A 22,851-nucleotide genomic window follows, 5' to 3' on the forward strand; every position below is an offset into this window, starting at 1 on the left:
GCTTCAGAGGAGCCTTGATTCAAAATTTTCATTATGATTGCTTTTAAAATTAGTGTTGAAAGGCAACGAAATTTGTAACAATGGGTTTTATATTTAAACATTTAATGGGGAAATTACATGAAAATTTTTCATCTTAACTGAAATAATTATTTTATTTTAGAATTTTATTTTTTCAGTGCTAAGTTGTATCTTAAGATTAAGCAAATCATTTAGTGAAATCCTGAAGTCTCTAAGTGATCTAATAGAAGAGATATAAGCAAAACCAGGGCTCAGATTTCTCCGAGACAATCAGGCCAAGTATAATAAAAGCGCTTAAATAACAGAATTTTTTTTTTAAATACTAAACACTTTTCATAACGCACTCAAAAGGACAAAATAACCTTTCTGTTTCAGAAAGGACAATTTAAGCATTCCTATAGTTTTCGAAAATTCCAAGAAAATGACACCACAAACGAAGAAAAGTGCGGCTCAAATCATGAAGAGAATTTCTTATCATTATCTAGCTTTCAATCATAACTTTGAGTGTTCAAACATGCATATTTTTCTTATTGGGGAAACGCTTTTTGTGTTCTCAAGAAGCATAATAATATTGAATGCATAATAAACCTAATATTTACTCTTTGTTAAGCTTTAGTAGTTCAAAAAAAAAAAAAAACCTCTTAAATACAGAACGTCATGTAACACTTTTATCTCTGTACTTTTTTGAAAAACCTTCTTCATATAAAAACGCTGTCCAAAAAGGTGATTTTCAGGAAAAAGTTATAAAGGTCACTATATATGTGTCGTGAAAAGGTCTGCGGACTGATTTCTAGTTGATAAGGATACAATGCGAACATTTATCGCTTGAAATCTGAAGACTTTTATTGTCCTAAAGTTAAAATTGCGGAATAAAACGCAAATGCGTAAGGAACGATAAAATTAAAAATTTTAAAAACCCCCGATTGAGTCGCAACTGCAGAATCAAGAGGGAAAATTGAAAATCCTTTTAAAAGTCTTATATTAATTAAAATCAAAGTCAAGTATTTTTTTTTACTATTAAATAGAAACTGGCAACAGATAAAAACTTTGAATCACTGCTTTTAATTTCCTTGTTGGCCAACAATGAATGGGGTCGTTTCCAAAATTTTAAAAGTATTTTTTTCTGAAAGAGCATGCTTAAAAACACAGGATCTGACCATTTTTTAAATAATTTGTTTAAGTTTAATATTTTAAAAAAATGCTAAAATCTGCGCGCTTTCATTGTTTACATTTCTTGCCTATGACATTACAAATGATGAAATGCCATTCACAGAGCAAAATATTTAATTCGCATCTTTACTCACGTGTATTGGCAACGATATGGTTAATAGCAAGCGCAGAGCGCAATTTTAATTCGCTTCTTGATTATCATAACGTGGAAACGCAGTACAAAGATGCGTCAAAGAGCATCATTTGTGACGTCACCAAGACCACGCCTTGTTTGAAAAATCGGACATATTAAAAAATTAATTAAAAAATAACTGTTGGGAAAATGAAAGAATTTTCTGGGTTATGTTATTTATTTATTTATTTTATTTTATTTTATTTTGCTTATTCTATCAATTTTAGTGATTAAAAGTACTACTTTTGACTGAAGGAAACAACCCCATTCGGTTTTCAATCGCGTGAATAAAGGCTTAGCCGTTATTAAAATCTGCTTTAAAAAACGTCATAATTCGAATTTTATGAAAGATAGAAGCTCCAAACACATTTTATCAGACGCGGAAAAAAATTCTCTAAAATTTGGTATTAAATTTTGAAATTTTTAACTTTCTCACTGCAAAAATCGCGAAAAAACATTTTAGAGGTTTTTAATTAATATCTTCGTTAATTAATGTCATCCAAAGACGCAACCTAGCTAAAAACACTCTCGATCAACTAACTCTCCTTTCGAAATTTTTTTTAAAATAAAGCTGTCCATCCATTTTGGTGCTAGAGAGCGACAGACAGATACACACACATACACATAACAGGAGCTCAGATTTTAAGAAAATGCATATGTACTTGAATAATTGCAAATTGCCTATCTCTACTATATCAGTGATATAATTGATTCACGTGCTTTAAGAATTACTGCGGAACTTAGAATTGGATAGGGAGAATGTCCATCCGTCTCAATTTTTCAGGCTGGCCAAATTGATTTGAGAAGGTAATTCAATAAATGAATTTTTTTTTTCGAAGATCTTCTAACAATTGTTTTACAACAACATAAGGGGTATTTAGCACGTTTGGGAACAAATAACAGACGTGTTTAGCGTTTATCAAACGTCTAGAACATTGTGACTGCAAAAATCCACAGTGAAAAACACACGAACACAATGAAAAAGTATGCTTTGGTTTTTCCAGTAACTAAAATAAAATATTTAGATTTCGGATGTTTAGTTCTGATGTAAATTAGTATGCTTATTAATTAATATTTTGAAGTTTGCTGATCGTTTATTTAGTACTTTTGATATAAAGTTATCTTACCAACCCACTAGTACTCTCTTTTTAGAATTAAGAGAGGGGGGGGGATATGTAAGAGGTAAAAATGTCGCGTAAAAATTAAGTGAAAGGGGGGGGGGGTTCACAAGCGGTTTCTTTATAATATCTGATACCAGGGTCCACCGACTGATGACAGGCCCTGGTGTTCAGCAAATTGTGATTTAAAAAAAAGACAAAAGAAAAAAAAAATTTGGAAGTGAAAAACAACGCATGTTTTCTTTTGTCCTGCAAAATTAATTTATTTTAAGGATTCAAAATTTTTACTCGTTTCATACTTTTGCGCCATTCTAATTTCGCCCCATTTCTTTTAAATCACGTGTAGCTAACTTACGCTTGACGATTCTACAATGACTTTTTTACTACCCTTTAGCAATGAACCACCGTACAAATGAGGCTTAATTACCTCCTTTTCATTGCTTTCGCCGAGGGGAGAGAATAGAGAAAATATCTTCACCTCCGGATTCGCATTGCAAATGCAGCGACATCAGCATTGGCGATTTAGTGCCTTTTCGATCATTCAAGCACGCTTTTTCCCAACCTTGTCTCGCCAATCTGCTCCTGAATGTCGGCTTTTTGGTCGAACCACTTTTTCGTCAGGGGTCGAAAGGAAGGTTACATACGTTTCTACCGGAGTGGGACATCTTTGCGTGAAATATCTTTGATTATACTCTCGTAGTGCATTTCCATTTCAATGCGTCAATATGGCTCCTGCCATTTAGGAGTGACAAGGAAGGGGAAATTAACTCATTATTAATTCAGAGAAAATTAATTAATCTTTATCATAGATTCCCCTCCCCATTTCATGTTAGAATAATAGAAACATTGTTAAAGATTGTATAAATACAATGTTTGAATTATTAACTAGACAAATTTGATGATTATAAACAGTTATGAATGCAATTTTTTTTTTGAATACATGTGCATTCATACATATCGTCGGCACCATGCTATACTAACGAATGTGAAAAATCGCGAATCGCGTTTTTTAAATTCGATTATTTAACGTAGAACCAACAAAAAGCTACCTACTGGTTTTAACGATTTCAAACAATAGTTTTACACTAGTTGTTTTTTCTGATGCTCCTTGGAGCACCCAAGGTGATAGATAACGAAGGCGTTAATCCGTTCTTGAGGCTAATTAGCCTGCACAATAAGCTTTAAAATGAGGGGTATATGAAAGAAATCGATCAAGGAAAAAGGAAGATCTCGTGTAGGAACAAAAAACAGGCTTCAGAAATAATGCATAAGGATTATTGGTTAATTTATAAGAAAAATATCACTATGATACGTATATATATTGCTTTTTTACAAATCATTTTTAGCAATGTTTAGGATTTTCTCCGAAAAGTACCCATGAGATTTGATTCATGGCTGACTCGAACCTACTCCGACTGGTTCACGCTGCCCGTGTCTTCAGGTCGAGCCACCGTGGTTACGCATGTCCTGCGTTCCTAGCATTCTATATTACAATTATATATACCCCGTTACGCGCGTTATGTTACAAATCGGTTTACCCTCCCATGAGAAGTTATCATATCAAAAAAAAAAAAAAAAATGAAGGAGCACAGATTTGAGCGTGCACCGGTCAGCGGGCCAGTCCGCCCCGGCACGCAGTCTTTGTTTTAAATAATCCGTAAGGTTTAAAAAGTGATAAGATCTGATCTTGAATTGCATTCCTCCACGAAAAAAAGAACCACGATCACGATATAGATCTCGACCGCAACAGTGTTCCTCCTTTGTGCATAAATGATAAACAAAAAGTGCTTTAAATTAAATAAGTTTTTTAGCGCACGCTTGTGCACTTTCGTATCTACCTTTAAAAATTGAACCAAACGCTAAAGAATACTAACTTTCTCTGCATCTTATCAGACTCGATGGCATATCTTGTCTTTCCTGAACCGAAATGTAGACAATTAAATACCGAACTTGACACAAAATATCTTAAACGGAGAGTTAATCAAGTAAAACATAAATGCCATTACCAGAATATCAATGCCATAGGAAGCTTTATCCAAAAGATTTCCCCATTATTTCAATGTCTGTTGCATCCAGCAAATGCGATTAAAAAAAAGAAATCCTCTCTTTTCATTATGTCAATAAAGTTACTCTAAACGTACCCATTTTCCTTCTTCCTAATTTCCTAGGAAATGATTTTGCCATGCATACGATTTTTCTTCTAATATCCGTAAAAATGTTTACGACTGTGAATATAATTTTTCAATTAACACAAATGAAATCTAATTAATTATGCAATATTCGCCATTAGTTTCCTGTTAACATTAATGACGTTCGTTTAATGCAATACATAAATCTCGTTTTTTTTTTCGATGTGTACACTATTCATTTCCGGAATCTTTTGAATTGCATAATGAATATATTCTAATAAAATGTATAGCTTGTATATTATTTCCCTGGAGGATCAATTACAAATCTCCCAGTTACCATTAAGGCATTGAAAAAATCACTTGTGAAATAATTTGTGCAACGTGTATATAAGATTAATGCCTGTACTGTTTTCACGCAACCATTATCGTTTTCTAATTAGTACAATTGAACCTAATTAACTCGTATTTAATAATACTGTGAATGTATCGGTATTCATAACTCCACCGTTTAATCGTAGTAAGGATTGAAATATGTGTAGGAGAAAGGTACTTTTTGTTACACGACCTTTCGCGAGCATTTCAAAGGTTAAGTATACCACTGCCGTATTCAGGGGTTAGGTTTTTAGAGTTCAATCCCGGAAGAAATTTTTCTAAACAATTACAAGAAAGCTTCTTTTCATACTTTTTTTCCTGAAAAACTGTTAGTACTAATTCACTTTTTACTATTATTTTTTTTTTCTCAAACAATTGCGTTGTTATGAAAATTGTACAAGTTCAGTGCTGTATCTTAAGTTTATATTTATTTACTTTTCTTATTGTTACTACTATTATTTATTTATTCTATTTATTAATTTTATTATTTACTTATTCTTTGTAGTTATTGTGAGCATCATTTCTTACAAAACAATACAGCGTTTTCTTTAAAATTTTAAAAACATGCAGCTAACAAAAACATCTTAATTCTTTAAATTTGAATGGTCCAAACTCTACATTTAACATATTTTTATTATTGTCAAAAATATGAATTTTTGAAGTGTTACTTCGAATGTGCGTAGATGAGTAGGAGAAAAGGGGGCGCATGTGAACATTTTTTTAAATTTCTATATTTTTAAAAAAATGTTATCAATTTCTCAACGCAAAAAGTGTCCCCATGAATGAATAAACCTTTCTTTGCATCATAGATTTTTTTGTCATTTTTAAAGAAACATTTCTTTGCTTTATGGTTTTTTATAAAACGTCTGCAGTTGTTCACATGTGCCCCTAGAGGAGGGCCCATGTGAAGTGACCTGGGGCACTTTTGAACACGGGTAAAAACTGCAGGAGAAGGATCATATTTGAAAGGAAAATTCTTGAATATGAAACATATATCTAAACAACAAATTCGTTGAAGAATTCGTAACCTATACTGCGTCAGTTTCAAATGCACATTAATTGTTCCACTAAAAAAATATTTTCCCCCGAATGTATAACTGCTCACTGCCAAATTCTAAAGTCTCGTAGCCCGTTCTGATCACTGAATAGACTTAAAAGAAACTTATATGACTGCGTAACACAAATATATATTTTTTATTATGTAAGGGTTATTCTGTGTATATTTGCTTTTATGCTTCATACATTGTTTGATGATAAATTTTAAAATGATTTTGAACTTAAGTTTTTAATTAAATGAAAATATTTTGTGTCTTTTTTATTTCCTGTAAGTATTAATATAATACTAAATTATTGATAAACTATTTAGTAACAAAAAATTACAAATCAAAATAATAAACATATATAAATAAATAAATAATAAAAGTAACAACAATTAACAATAAATTATTTACAAACTGATTATAGGAAAATAATATCTATAAATATTTACACTTTTTAACACTTACAATATCCTACACTAATAATAATATTACGGAGAACGGCTATGGGAACTGTTTACTTGTGTCACTAGATGTTGCGTTCACAAGTGTCCCATTGTCTACTTTAGAGCTAACTCGCAAAAAAAAAAAAAAAAAAAAAAAGAATTTTTAATTTAATTAAAAAAATTCAACATAGTCATAAATTTTGCTTGAATGTTCATACTAGGGCTTCCAATTCCGCGCCAAATTCAGTCCCGCGAAATCCCGGGATCCCGCGGGATTAAGTTGATTAAATTAATTTTAATGTCAAATACAAAAGTAGTGCTTTTTATGAACTGCTTTTGTTACTTGAATTATTAGTTTTCTTGGATCTCGTACATCAATTGTTTCGCACTTCAAATTCAATTCCCAATTAGCAATTATCATTTAATAAAAGTGTGCCCCATAAATGTCCAATGCGTCTTAACAACGCTCGTATGAAATAGGAAAGAATTTTTGAGCAAAAAATGATGCGCTTGATGGAAACACGTGCTGTTGCTCCACAGCAGTAGATTTTACTGATATTGAATTATTGTGGACATTTTTCAAAAGTTCCTTATTTACTTCATCACCTTCTGAAATAGATTTTCTTTTCTTATGCTGGGCTTTTGATCAAGAACGGCAAGTTTCGAGCTACTAGCAACTAGGCAACTAGATATGTGTTTTGCTCTATCCAATTTAATTTGTATTTAGAATACCATTGTTCCTTCATTAATGTTGTCACTGTATCAGTTCATTTGACTCATTACAGAAAGAAGTGAATCCTGGTTGGTTATACCGAGTCGCAGTCTCAGCAAAAGATTTTGAATCACTTCGTTGATTTCACTTCTCACTTTAAAGAGACATTCAAAAACTTGAGCAGTTTAACTTACTGCACTGTCATGCGATTCATCCCATGTTTCATCCAAGTTTCTATCGCCTCCTTTAGAGTCTTGCCGAATATCTAAAACAATGACAGGTTTTTCATTGCTTTCTTCATTGAAGAAAAATAATGTGAACTTTTAGTAAGTTTAAGGTTCTGAGTGCATTTTTTAAACTTACAGAAGTGCTCCAACATTGCCTTCTGGCTACTCTAGAGGGTTTTGCAATCTGTAATACAATTTTTCGATTTTTTAATGCGTAATTTTCCGGATTTTAAATTTTAGTAATGGTTTTTGAAATTGTTTATAAATTTTACGCATTTTCTCAATTGCAAAACTTATGAAAACTGAAACCTCAAACCAACTCAATCTCAAAAAAATAACACTCGATTTTTATTGTGTTCTTAAATGGTAAATCCACCGTTCATCAATGGATGCCTCACTTGCCAAATCGATCAACTCCATAAAACAAAAAGTCGAGAAAAGTGATGAAGAAGTTAGTTAATATTTAGCTTATTTGTGTTTTTAATATTTTCCTCAATTAGTCAAGTTCATGCGGGGAAAAGTGGATGGGGCAAAGTGAAATACTTCATTTCGTTTACTCATTCAATCATTTACTAAATCATTTATGTATTCATTTAAAACTAATTTATTTACCATTCATTCGTTTTATATAATTCACTTATTAATTTATTCATTCACTTATTTTCTTATTCATTCACTATTTTGTTCACTCATTTATTTTTTTCTCATGTATCGATTTATTTATTTATTTATTTATAGTTTATTATTTCATTATATTTTCCTTTACTCAATTATCCTTTTGTTTGCTCATCAATTTTTTCAAAAATATTTTCACAATCGAATAAAAAATATTTCATTCGAAAAATATTTCATTTTACACTTTGCACCATGAAAAAAAAAGTGAAAATTTTCCACTTTATTTTGAAAGCACAATTTTGCTGGCCCAAAAAAAAAGTGTTTCAACGCAAGTTTTATTGTAACACAAAATGTTCTTTCTTCATGCACTGAAATTTTCAAAACTAATTTTCAATTTGTCCATTTTGAAAAAGCTCGGTCATCTTTTATTTCATTCTTCTCCGCTTTCCCTACGTATGTTACCTTGAAAGACCGAAATTGGAGAGTGTCAAATGTTACCGGGGATTCACTGGAAGTAATCGTTTTACTTTTCTCCGATGTCCATGTTGTGTACATTTGATATTTACCGCTTAATGTCGACATTTTCCAGATTTTGGACATCTACGTTTAACAATTATATTTGAGAACCGTAATATTTATTCCTCGGCTCATATGTTTCACTGCATGATAGTCAGCTTTCTTTCACAAAAAACAATTGTTGAAGTTTTACTGTAAAATCGATGATTATCTGTTTTAGATTTTTCCCTAAGAAGGAATTTGAAATCCATGTTTCCTAGGTGTTTTCATACTCGCAATTATTTAAATAGTTTTTGGTTTTTCTGATGATCTTTTATCGATGGTTTAAAGAACAGTTTTTAGTATTTTAAGCATAATCATTAAAACTCAATGTTTTCTCAAGTTCTTCGACCAAAGAGTTAGGTTCAAAAAAAAAAAAATTCATTCAGAACAACAATTATTACATTTATGTAATATTCTCAATACATGTTTTAGAACGCATTGTTGATCCACTTAAACTAACCTACCAGATATACCGATAAATAATATATACTTTTTTGATAGTGAAGTGTTTGGTATTTTAACCCCAATAATGCGCAAATTATCTTTACTCTAGTTCTTCAATATGAGAGCTTGGTGAAAAAAAGTTCATTTCGAATAAATAATTTCTCTGTTTCTGTAATATTCCCAGTACACATTTCCGAGCGTTTTTTTCTTCCTTATAAACAAACCAATTAACCAGGTATACCGATTGATTTAACAGACTTCTTTACGATATTTTAGGGTGCAATCATGTAAACTCCCTTTTTATTAATTCGTCACTATAAAAGCTGAGTGCAAAACGTTTTCCATTGCAATATTCCCTGTACATATTTTACAACATTTTGTTCAACCATTTAAACAAACAAATCAAACAGGAATTTTATAGACTTTTTTTGAGAATGCAGTTTCCGATATTTCACGCACAATCATTTAAAATCCCACGTTATTCTAATTCTTTAATACAACTTAGGGCGGAAAAAAAATTAATTTAGAACAAAAATTACTATGTTTTCTGTAACATTTCAAGGGCACATTTCAGAACGTTTTGATCATACTTTTAAACACTTAAATAAACCAGGTTAATACAGGGTTAATAGATACATCTAGTTTTAAATCATTAAACGATTGACTAAAAAAATGTAGATAAATGACGCTGCAATTGCCTTTGGCAAATGACAACGCGTAAATGCAATTATCTGAACTCTACCCTGTAGGTACGACTTTAACCTGCAGGTATGACATTTAAATCTTAAATTATTTCAGAGAAATAATAGCTTATGAAAATTTTTAACGCTTTTTCTTTGATGAATTAGTTTAAGAATTCCCTGAAGCAAGGTTAGAACTATGATTAGAAAGAGGGAAAAGGAGGTGTCCGAATCTGACACCATTATGTTGTTTTACTTTTAAACCTCTGCATAGATGACGCAATAAAATTATTAGCAATTTTTTTTACAACCTTTATCGAAATTACCTTTGCTTTAATGCTCAAAAACGTTAATAATAATTTTTAATGAGGCATGGTAACCATTATTGATTTTTTTAAGAAATAGAACGTAGCAGCATTTGATGTACCAACACAGTAGAGTATACGGGTGCGATTTTTCAGGAAATTTAGTGAAAAAAAGCCGTCGGGGTAAAAGAAAAATTGGAGCTGTGGTAAGACACAAAGGTTAGAATAAATGAGCTCCGTGGATATAGAGAAAGGTTAGGTTTAAAATAATTTTCATCGCTCATAGACAAATATACTTTCCATGGCATTGAATTTAAGTGACCGTGCTTAGTTAGACAAAATCTTTTATCCGACTATCAAATATGCCAAAGCTGCCTTCGTAAATTGCGGCGATTGAAAAATTACTAAAAGGAGGGATGATGGTAACTATGATGCTACCGGAAATCATTGAAATATTTGAATCTACAGGAGCTCTAATTGTTTTAGCAGTTCTGACAGACATATCGATTGGCTTAAGAACTAAGTAATGCCACAATTTCAGCAAAACGATTATCTGAATTCTTCTATTCTTATGCTAAGAAGTGAGCCACTCACGATATATCTGGCGTCGAGTTAAGTCAAAGTTAGTCGTGCACATGGCCACCGATATCACCAGATCTCAATCCTTGTGAGTTTTAGCCACGGGGATATCTGAATAGCTTTGTATGTCGGGGACATATTCCTGACATATCCACTTTAACCTTTTGAGGCACGGCGGCTTCTTTCGAGGTCACAATTTTTTTTTACAGATTTGGTTGAAACTACTGTATTAATTAGACGAAAAAAATATGTAAAAATGGAGAATTTGAAGCCAGCATACATCAAAGGGTTAAAGATTTGAAAAAAGTTTCATATCGGTCAAATAAATGCTGATCTGCTGCAAGCAGTTGTCGGAAACGTTGTGTAGTATGCGTACTTCTGAAGTGCGCAGAAATTAGTAAAGAGGATATAGTGAATTACTAAAGAGTATACAAAAATATTTGATAATGTCAGATTCAGAATTCAATTGTGAGAAATTTTTTAATAATATCATTAAGTTAATGAATAATTTATTGATATTCTTTTGTTTCCTACAGCGAAACAAAAGAACTGATAAAACTACGCTAAAACAAACTTTGTTAAAAAAGCTCTTGAAAAAGAACACGAAGATTTAGAAAAAAGAACACGAAGAACAAGGATAGAGCCTTTTGGACATTCTAAGTGTAATTTTTGTACTACAATTTAAATTTTTGTAAAAAAAGCGCCGTTGGACAAAGTTGAACCTTTTACATGAAAAAAACTAAAGACACTAAAAATTATTATTTAAACAGTGAAACTAAGAAAGTTCCACAGAGTCGGAATATGGCTCTAGCTTTTGTTTCAAGAAATTAAAAAATATATATACATGAAAACTGAAACTGTTTTTCTAAGTCTTAACATAAAATTAAAGTTTGATTTAACGAATCAAAGTCAAGTGAATTCGTCTATTTCCAATTGGAAATTTTATCTGGGAGCAAACTTTTGCTGCTATTGATTTGTATTTTTGTATGAATGAAAATTATTAGTTGGAATTTACTGAAACACGATTATTTATTATTTGAGTGAGTGCATTTGGTAACGTTTTTATACTGAAACTTTTTTTCCACTCGCATAAATCCTATTTTATTTTCATACATTATTTTAATCCTTTGTTTAAATGGTACGTCTGAATTACTTTGAAGCTAAATATAATTGCAAGAAATGTACAACTGTGTGTTTCATGACTGCCCACACGAAAGTCAGCCTGTTCAGTTCTGGACTAACGTTTTAGACATTAGGTAAATAAAACTTTCGGTAAATGAATTTAATAGGCTAAAAAAAAGGATTGAGATGGGAAAATAATGTGTGTAATCCGCCAGTTGATTAATCTGTGTGTTTTCAACTCCTTAGGTTTTATTTTTCCTGCTAATCATAATACGCTTCAAGCGATTTTTTTTTTTCCGGTGCGAAAGATGTAATCTACAACTAGAGATGTAAAAGTTCCGAAAATTTTGAAGTGGTGGAAAAAATCGTTTTTTTTCCCCGTTTTTTTTCTGAAAAATGGGAAAAAATGACATAATTTTTTTTTAAATAAATAAATATAGCGTTTCTTAATAGCTCTGTTTTTCTTAGAACATATAAAGGGTTAAAAAATATATACAATCCACACATTTTCTTGATAGAAGCACACATACTAATAAATGTTAAGGAAAAAATAGCCTTTTTGTTTTATAACTGAGAGCTTTTTGGTCAAACACCAGAAATAAGTCACATCGTCGTTTTACTAGTAATAATATTGGGTAAGATGTGTTTCATCATAACAATTGCATCTTATATTTTAGAATGCCTTTGAAGCTTGAAATAATAATAGTAAATATTAACTTTCAAACAAGATTGATATTGTTTGAGAGAAAAATAAGTATGGTTTCCCTTCGTTGCAATGTAACTTTACTGTCTAAAAATGAGGGCTATTGAGTTTTGATTTTTTACAATACAGTCCAAATCAAAATTAAATTGGTTTTTCTTTATCTTTCCAACAGAAACCCCAAACCAAAACTACATAATGGTTTCTAAAGCTTAATCAAAACGTAAACTAAAGTTTCAGCTAACTATCACAGCCGTGCTAAGCACAGTAGTAAAAGTAATCATACCTGCACTTTTAAACAAAATTGAGCTATTGTAACAAAGTTTTTCTCTGTTCCGTATTTTACTTAATAAATAAAATATTTTTGGAGTCTTTTGATAGAAAACGATTTTTTTTTTAATCTGAAAAAAAAAAACGCCTGAACTAAATATATGGATGAGCCAAAATTTAAAACGAAATATCTCAGTTTGAGCTCAACTGCAGAATCCACTTTTTTGCTTAACACAGCATTGTAAACAGAAAAGTATTTTAAAGTGGTGTTTAATTTACTTCTATGTGAATTTATAATAATAAAAATTCTGCATTATTTCAAAACTTTTTATTTAAAAATAAGTTTTGTTCAATGTTATGAGAAAGTTAATAATAAAATAGATTCAAATTAATAAGAACTATTATTGTGTTTAAGCTCTGTTTGTCATAAAATTGTCAATTTTTTTTTTGTCTAAACAAACTTTGATTTCTGCATGTATGGGGAAAAAAACTTTTTAATTGCTAATAATTGTTCCACTTCAGCAAATAAACTCTCCCTGAGGGAAATTATATTATCATACAACTACTTGCATTTTCAAAGTTAGACAGCATTTTAACATACAGGGTGGAGGTGAGGGGAGAAGGAAATAGCATCAGAATTTAAGTATGAGAAATTTCTAATTTTATCACTTTTTGCCGAAAATTTTAATTAAAACTTCCTGTTAAAAAAAAAAAAAATCCAATTTTTCCGGAGTGGAAATAAACTCCTTGGGAAAAAGAACGTCTTTTTTCCCTCGTTTTTTTCAAATGTTTTCATCTCTATCAACAATTAAACTTGTTTTTCTCAGAATCCGGTTTGATTCAATAAATTAGTTAAACAAAGGAACTGTATCATTCTATCTATCATACCTAACCATAAGCCTGCTTACGGTTTGTTTGATGCATATCAAGCACATCAGAGCAGATATATTTTTTACATCTCTAGATCTGTATTTCACGCATTTGAAAATCGGAAACACGCCTCTAAAATTTAATCAAGCGTATTTTCAAGCGTTGTTTTCTGAATAAAAACGTAGCATCACAGAAAATTGGGGAAAACTGAAATTTTATGTTGTAAAGCATCATTTGAAAGTTTCGAAATGATTTTTTTAGTTCAAAATATCATTCTTAATCTTAAAAATAAAAAAGATCACATGTTTCCTTTCTCCTTTTTTCCATTTCATCTTGAGAAAGGTGGTTTTTTTTTCCAATTTTTATGGAATTGACCATCATGAAGTTTACACTCGTATTACAAAAAAAAAAAAAAAGACTCACCAAGAAGGAGTTATCCGATTGAGACGAAAATTGGTGGATAGGAAGACAACGTACAGAATAGAAAATGATTGAAATCTTAGAACAATTGAATAGTTTATTTCAGTGTTAAGGTAACAAGTTTAATAAGGTGCTGACCCTCCTCTAGCCTGGATACAAGCTGAAGCACGGCGGGGAAGCACGCTCAATGGAAGTTAAAATAACGAGTTCAAGAAGGTGTTGAACCGCCTCTAGTCGGGATACAAGCTGAAGCAAGGCGTAGCATAGGCCGATAAAGCGCCCGGATGGTGTCTTGGGTTATTCCCTGCCAAATTCTCTCCAATTGTCGAACGATGTCATCAACTTTCCGTGCCAGATGCAATCGCCTTCCCATCATATCCCAGACATGCTCGACGGAAGAGAGATCAGGCGATCTGACAGACCAAGGAAGTGTTTGACAAGCTTTCAGACAGTTCATAGCAACACGTGCCGTATGTGGTCTGGCATTGTCCTGCTGAAAAACCAGCCGAGGGTACTGCAAAAGGAACGGTAGCAAAATAAGTCTTAGGATCTCGTTGACGTACCGCTGTGCAGTAAGTGTACCTCTAATAACGACCAAAGGGGTCCGACTATCAAAGAAAATGGCACCCAAGACCGTAATATCTTGTTGAAGGCCGGTGTGGTGTGCAATAGTGAAAGCAGGAACCCCCCCCCCCCTGCCCTGGGTGTCTCCAAACACGTTTTCGATGATCGCCAGGACGTAGTTGGAAGCGGGATTCGTCGCTAAAGACTATGCGTCCCCAGTTGACATCATTCCAACCACTCGATCGAGCCTGCACCACTGTAATCTGACTCGGAGTGTGCAGTTGTCAGTGGCAGGTGGCTTAACTGTCGACGCGAGCATAGATTTCGCTGTTGTAACTATCTGTAAATGGTCATGTGGGACACTGGTGTTTGAGTTGAATGTCTGAAGGTTGATAGAGATGAAGAAAGTGCTGTGACAGCTGATCGGACAATCACTCTGTCCTCACGATCTGTTGTAGCCCTAACTCGACCTCCACCATCCTGACTCTGAACTCTGCCATTTTCCACCCATCGTTGCCAGCATCTTCGAATCACCGTATAGCTTCGACATAAATTTGTCCAACCGGCCCCTTTCAATCCAATGTTACGACCTTTCTCAAACTCTGACAGTTGCTCGTAATGTGCACGAACATTGCGGCGATTCATTTTTTAAGTTGTTGAAAGGTAATTTGAATCACAATTAAATCGAAAGTTTTAACAACCGTTGAAGAACTGCTCCTTTATAAATCTGCTGTGGAGGTCAAATTATTCATTCATTGCAACCAAATTTTAATCGTTTGCATATCTGGTCAAAACACTCACGCATACGAAATTTCAAAGCAATCAGATAATTGCTTCTTGGTGCGTCGAATTTTTGTTATAGAGTGTATTTTCGTACATTTCACAACTCCAAAATGAGTGTCACTCCTCTAACGAATTTCAAGAAGAGAAAGAGTATTTTCATGACTTGCAATAAACCCTAGAAATATTTTTGCATCGCAGTTTTTTTAACATATCTACATGCGTATCACACACACTGAACTTCGAAAATGCTTCAAAAATTTAGCCATCTCATTTTTAGTTTTCTTACGTTTAATCTCGTGGAAAACAGGGGGGGGGGGGGGTAGCGGGAAGCAAAAGAAATTAGTTATAAAGTACAGTGAAACCTGTGTAAGATGACCACTTGCGGTGCACTACTTTAGTGGACAACTTAAACAATTAGTCAACTTATAGAGGAGGTTGAAATATGTATTGTAGATCTAATTCTGGGCCTGAAAATAGCGGTCAACATAGACAGGTGGTAAATTTACAAGGGTGGTCAACTTTACAGGTTTTACTGCATTTCATTTGAAAGCTTTTTTTTTAGACGCAAACTATTAGATATTCAAAATGTTGCAAATAAAAAGTTGTACGTTCTTCGTTCTCCCATCTATCACTTTATGTTTCGAGTTAGAGAGTTAGCTTCTTTATGTCATTGATCGCTATCATGCTTCTCATTCACTCCTCAAAAAAAATATTCCACTCTTCTAAAAATGTCTTGAAACAAACACAAGATATGTCCCCTGCACTATATAAACGTGAATTGAAAGATAATGATGAACTCAGACGTATAAATACTGGAGGGAAATGAAGCTTCAATTTTTAGTGTAATTTCTTGTTCTTTCTAAATCAAACAGATAAAAAAGTATGGTATGATGCAGTGAGAAGTAAAGGGATGTAAATGGAAAATTAAAAATTTGGAGATAACTAGTACAAGTATTAAGGGAGCCTTTCCTCTGTCTTAGGACAAGAGATGTTACTAGTAGCTAGTTCTTAGTAGGCGCTGTTATACAGTACGATTTAAAAAGAAATTTAACGAACTATCTCTCGTTTTACTCAAAACTTGAAAATGTTTGCTTACATCCCTTTGCTTCTCACTGCCTCAAATGAATTTAACTGAAACTTTTGTTGATTACTAAATTGACTTAACTTCGAGTTACGATTCGTACATCCTTTAAAAATCAAATGCACATTGTCTATCGCAAACCCATGACTAATTGGTATTACGGTATTACATTTCATGGAAACTTTAATTTCACTGTACAACAAAAGTAACACGTTTCAGATTGACAAACAATCTAAATAACAAAGTTAGTTTAATAGAGATTTTATTATAACAACTCCAAAGTATAATCTTAACTAAAAATGAGTTAATTTAGTTCCAGATGAAAATTCAGTGAATAAATTTTTAGTTAAAAGCCACTGAGTGCGTTTTTTAATTTTTATTTTCTTCCTTTTTTTCTTTCTTTCTTTCTTTCTTTCTCTCTCTCTCTCTCTCTTTTTTTTTTGAGAGTGATATAAAAGGTTTCAAATTTACCGTAGCAATCAGGTAATCAAGCACTTTTGTGGAAATTGAGTATAGTGAAAAGTGCTTTGATTGGTTAACATTTTGCTATTTTTTGGAGCAAAGAGCTAAAATTTACTAAGAATTTTTGTAATTTTCAGGAGATTTTAGTGCCAAATAATAGGTTTTAGTATTTAGATGGTAGGTTTTATTCTATAGGGTTTAGTACTAATTATTATGAAAGTCTTGCATTTTCTCTGACAGACGTTAATGGTGAATTCCAGCGGCAACGGAAGGACGGTTTTTACAAAGAAATCGATAGATTTCTGTCTGTGAGCATATCAAAATACATATTTTTTTCAAAAACTGATGCATAAACTTTTATACACATCATAATAAGTTGCTAAAAAAGTCAAAGTCAAAAATGTTTCGTGAGTAATTTTTTTTTTAATCAAATTCAAAAAACGGAAACGGAAGGACATTTTTGCGACATGATTTTCACACTAGTATTATGTTCTCCCCAAAAGTTCAGCTAAACTATAAAAGGGAAAATTGTATAAAAATTAGAGCACATACGGGAGTGTTCAATCATTACAATTTCACCTCTAGTTTTAAAAAATAACTATTTCAAGCACATAAATTATGCATTTGTTAAGGATAACGGAAGTACAAGAAGTCCAAAGCAATTAAACTTGGTAAATTTCAAATTAAAAACATTTATTCAACTAATACAGCAGTCTGAAACAATGATATCTAATACCTGAGCCATCTGTTACAGTTCTGAATTCTTTAAATACTCAATAATTTTATCAGGATCCATAGAACATTTATCTTCTTTCTCAGCAAATACAGAGATCTTTCCCACATTATTATGCATTCTCAAACAAACTATTTCTATTTCTTTATCTTCTATATGAAGTACTTGTCCAACATTGTTATTTTTATTAATTTCTTTCTCTTCCATTCAACTAACGAAACTTGTCCAAACAATAATGAATCATTTGGCATATTCTTTATGATTTGGTGTTTTTGATTCAGCTGCATCTTCATTTTTAACATTATTTGTAACTGTCCTCAGTCTGTTGACTTTGATGTGAAATCTCCTTCGATTTGTTGAAGTACTTACTACATTCAATAACATAACTTGTCACAAGGTTCAAATAGTGCATATTTTGTGTGTTAGGATGAGAATGGATATTACTCCATCTTTGTGAAAGTTGACTTTGAATTTACCGATCTCTTCGTAGTACGTTAAACAGTTAAACCAGTGCCCTCAACAGTCCTTTCCTGTGACTTGTGGCGGCAAATCTGAAAGCAGTTTCAATATTGTACTGTTCCAATATAAATTTCAAGTTTGTAAACAAATTTTTCTGCTTGAACTGGCCTGTCATATTACAAACATATCATATCGAAATGATTTTCACATGCTTAGAATTTTTTAAGTGTAGTTTTCATTTTTTTCATCACTTACAATAAAAGAAATAGTCACAAAACATTTTTTTTAACTTTAAATAAAATTTATTTTTTAAATAAAAGCACTTATAACTTTTCTTCAAATATTACTTATATATGTTTTAAATGTGACTACTAACTTTAAACAATAGTTTATTTTCTACTAGAGTTTTTAAATATTACCCTATATAAGTTTAGAGATAAATGTCCTTCCGTTACCATATTTTTTTGTCCTTCCGTTACCGTTAAAAACCATACAAATTAAATATCTATTGAAATTTTAACTATGCCTCCTTGACAAGGGACAAAATTCTGCTTTGCATTAAAAAAAAGATTAGTTTCTATACCATATAGGTTCTTACTGAACTAATTGAGATGTAGTATTTCGGTAACGGAAGGACATCAAATTGTCACCTCAATAATAAACCTATTTCACGGTTGTAAAAAAAGAAATCTGAAATTACTTACCAAAAAGTTTAAATATACATTCAAAAGATAAAAGTTAACCTAAATATTATTCGCTATTAAAAGGTGTATTAAAATTACAGTATGTAACAAAACAGAAATTTTTTGCTCTGCAAAAGAAAACTTGATTTTGCACTTGATTTTCTTAAAGTCATCAAACTATTTGGGAAAAACAGGTTAAGATTCAAAAAATTTATTTATTTCTGAATAGAATGGTGTATGGAAAGTGACAGAATATTAATTTTTAAAATTCAAGTGTCATGTCTCCTTTTTCCTGGAATTCACCTAATGTAAAAAAATTATTTTTAAAATGCGTTTAAAATAATCTAATCAAAAAATTCATTTGTGTAGAAATATTACTCCGTGATTTCTTTAGACGATGTTTATTTGAAGCAAATCTGCCTGTTTGATCAGAATTTAAGTTGTATTCAAAGTTAATCATAGAACCTTATGTTATGGCAGCTGAGAAAGCCCATAAGTCCATTTTTTAATAATGACATTTTTTTTCTCATTAAAATAATAGTTTTAAAAAAAATCCAAAAATGTATTCATATACAGTGAACTCGCACTGCAACGTGATTCGACTTATTTGAAATGGCTACAACGTGAGTTTTTCACGAGTAGCAAATTTTAAAGCTAACGCGAATTTCTCGCCCGCAACGCAAAATTTTTGGAAGGGAAAAGCGTAAGTATCAGCTTCGCTATTGGCTACTAAAAATAGGATTCGTGGAAGAACTTTATTCCTTTAGCATCACTGAGAGCAGAAGTCCCCACCCCATACAAGTCTATTTATTACTTTGTTAGTGTCTACAAATAATCGCTCCGCATTTTTCCATACCTTTTTCCATTCCAAATACAGTGTAATCTCGATTTAACGATTGTCTAGTGACTGGAGAAAGTTATCGTAAAACCAAGGGTATCGTTAAATCGAGGAACATAGACATTCAATGCAGTCAAATCCGGACCAGTAAAATGTATCATGAAAATGAGGAAATCGCTAAATCGGGTATCGTTAAATCGAAGTTATAATGTATGAATGAAAGTTGATGAGATATAGTGATACTTAAGCGTTCTGTTTCATCTTAACTTTGTGAAGATCGGAGGAAAAAGAGAAAGTTTCAGACAGTTAAAGAAAAGGCAAAAATTATCGATGTGTTTGAACAAACAAAAAATGCTTCGAATGTAGCACGACAGGTATGAGTTCAATCGTCCCTAAGTGCAATTTAAAGTCAAGAAAAAAAATCGTAAAAAATTCAGAACTTAGTTTCAATATTGAAACACGCGGATAAGTGCATTAACAAAATGCAAACGTTATGAAATTGGAAGTTGCTCTTGCATTGTGTAATAAATAGATCGGGAAAAAGGGGTGTTACCATAGATGGAAATGTCATAAAAGAAAAGGCCGAGCTGCTGTATTTGGAAATGTATTAGAATAACGAACCGATCACTCAGCATAAATCATCATCATCATCTTCTTCATTTTTATACATAGTTTTAAATATTATTACTGTATCTATTGTTATTAGAGTTGCATTTTATTATCACTACATACTGTACCACAAGCGCAGCCAGAAATACCTTCTGGAGGGTTTTCTTTAATCAAAAATATCTTCTGGGGGGGGGGGAATGATCAAAAATACCTTCTGAAGATTTTTTTAAAAATCAAAACAGACCTTTCATAGTACTTAAACTACTGAATTATAATTTGCATTTATGTTAAAACCAATGCCTGGGGGGGGGGGGTTCAACTCCCAAAACCCCCTTTCGCTGCGCCACTGTACTGTACGAACTGTGCTATTTTATTTTATGCCTCTCTATCATTGATCATTGATTTTGTGCATCGTAAAGCTATTTTAAGTTGAACTTTGCATCTTTTTCAAAAAACAGTATTTTTTTTTTAAATCATAGAAACGGAAGTATGAGTAATACACTTAGAGAGTGTTTACACATATGTCTAAAATAATTGGATGTATTGACATACAAATCGTCTTTTCTACAACGTGAACATTACTTACGCCAGGGTTCTTGGAACGCTTTCGTCGCGAAGTCGAGACCAGACTGTACTCAGAATAATTGAGATAGAATAAAAAACACTATATAGGTCATTCTCCAGAAGATTTTTTTTTTTTTTTGAACGCAAATATTTTTCAATTTCGAAATCTTTTGTTTTCTTTCTTTCTTTTTTTTTTTAAAATTCTTACGTGGAAGTGTTACCTACTAGAAGTAACCATAAACAGTCGCCCAGCTTAGTTCAATTATTTTATTCATAAATAAAAAAAATAATAATAATGATAATAAATGCCTTGTTTACGGAAAAGAAGAAAAAACCTCCTAATGTTTAAAAATCGAGGCCAATTTAATATCAAAGTGCAGTAGGCTCTCTCTTTAACGACTTTCAAGGGACCACAAAAATCGTCCTTAGAATGCTTTTAACATTATAGTGAACCATCTGGGACTGTGGAAAGCCGTCGTTAAATAGAGCGTCGTTAAACAGAGAGTCAACTGTAGTAATTTTGTTAATTGTGCAAACAATGAGCTTTTTTAATGATCATTGGAAATCTAATATTAAGCTCTCTTAATTAAAGTACGGCTTAATTTTTAGTTATCCTTTTAGTTCAAATATGTGTTAAAAACTAGTGGATATTTAGTAAATCTGAGAATATACTGGAAAATTTATAATTTTGATGGAATGCCTAATACTGATGTATTTTCCCTCCATCATTTGTTATTTCACCTTAATTTATTATTTCACCCAATGTCAGTATTTCACCTTAGAAATAAGGACATTGATAAGGTCTATCTCAGAGATAAGATTCATGGTTGGTAAGGAATTTTCCATTAATATAGGCCTAATGGATACATTTTCAGGGATTTTTTTTTTATTACTTCGTTGTTACAACCTGCACATGTTAAACATATGAAAATATGTTCACTTCTTTTTTTACATTAATTTACATCCCTGAAATTCAAGTTCACGGAGGTGAGAGTTCACAATAATCGCACTTAGTTTTTGAAACAAAATTTATCGACAATAATCTCACTTCTTTATGGCTGAAAAGAACCAAGGAGGATCCCTTGTATCATGGAAAATAAAACGTGAAGTCATTACTGCCACGTGTTAATGAGAAATGGCGCTTTGTGTTTAGGTAATGAAGGTGCGAGTTTATTGTGTGAAATGATTCCTTATCCTACTAAAACGAACTAAAACACAATATTAAACAAATATATAAACTCAAACAAATAGTATTTGGGACACTTGTGAAAGAAACAATAAATAAATAAGTATATACTTTTAACTAAATACGTTATTAAGCACTATAAGTAGTCACACCAGGTGTGTGACATGACACGTACGGAGGGGAGAATTCACATGTTGTAAACCAAAAATATATTAAAATAAAAATTATAATTAAAAAATTGTTGGCAGGTTTAAATAGATACATTTTTAATGAAACTAGATAGCATTGTTAAATGAATTGTTCCTTAAGGTTTTTACAGTAAAAAGCGTGTGACAGAAAAGTTACACTTTTTGAAGAATGATCCATGTACAGTAATGTATGGATACAGGATATTTAACAGTGTGCATATGTAATTTACTATTATGCATATGTAATTTACTTTTATTCCCCAAAAGAAGTTATGTTTGAGTTGTCGTACTAAATTTCACGAACGATAGCATTCAATAAATATCAAAATATAAAATTTCAATTCAGTTAAGTAAGCAAATCAAAATGCTTACCTTCTTTATCTTCTTTATGCCATACGTCGTGTCGGTTCTTTCTTACGTCAATAGGTGAGTTAATTCTATACTGAAAACTTAGACTCATAATAAATCAGAGGCCTGAAAAAGGACTAGACAAAACTTCTATTAACTAACTATATTACTATTTTACATTTATGTACAATATTAAGACTATTAGAAAATTCGACAAACATAATCTAGGAGATTCCACCGCACAGCTCGTGGTTCGAAGCATCACTTGAATCTGCTAAAAGTTCGGATGGAAAAGTTCTAAGAGGTCAAACTCAAGTGGATCTCTGAGGGAAAAGGGGGAGAGAAGATCGAGTGTTCGTCACATACTCCCCCCGTTGAGTTTCGCAGGT

Source organism: Uloborus diversus, chromosome 1 (assembly GCF_026930045.1).
Source record: "Uloborus diversus isolate 005 chromosome 1, Udiv.v.3.1, whole genome shotgun sequence".
Lineage (NCBI taxonomy): Eukaryota > Metazoa > Arthropoda > Arachnida > Araneae > Uloboridae > Uloborus > Uloborus diversus.